Source organism: Haliaeetus leucocephalus, unplaced genomic scaffold (genome assembly GCF_000737465.1).
Source record: "Haliaeetus leucocephalus isolate CR32 unplaced genomic scaffold, Haliaeetus_leucocephalus-4.0 Scaffold315, whole genome shotgun sequence".
In the NCBI taxonomy this organism is placed as follows: domain Eukaryota; kingdom Metazoa; phylum Chordata; class Aves; order Accipitriformes; family Accipitridae; genus Haliaeetus; species Haliaeetus leucocephalus.
In genome coordinates, this window is record NW_010972751.1 from 66,516 (window position 1) to 66,817 (window position 302).

The window sequence follows — 302 nt, forward strand, 5'->3', positions numbered from 1 at the left end:
TGCCTCTCTGTAGGTGCTGGGAAGCATCCCCAGGCCAGCTGTGCCCACTGGCAGCCCCAGGGCCATTTTAGGGGACCTGGGGGGCTCTGGCAGCCCCACAGCTGGCAGGGAGGGGGTCTGGGCAGGCAAAAGGACATGGAGATGCTGGGGGTTGAACCCAGGGCCTCTTACATGCAAAGCAAGCGCTCTCCCGCTGAGCTACATCCCCTCTGCATGGGCAGGCGTGGGGGCCTGCACAACTCCCCTCACCCCCCACCACTGACCCACCGCTCACCCCCCACGGCCCTGACCCCAAAAACAGG

The 302-nt window shown here is 65.9% G+C and overlaps 1 non-coding gene across 1 annotated transcript; it reads right to left on the reverse strand.

Moving 5' to 3' along the window:
• Positions 1–136: 136 nt before the first annotated feature.
• On the reverse strand, positions 137–208 carry TRNAA-UGC. The gene has a single exon. It is a non-coding gene; the product is annotated as a tRNA-Ala (tRNA).
• Positions 209–302: the final 94 nt, after the last annotated feature.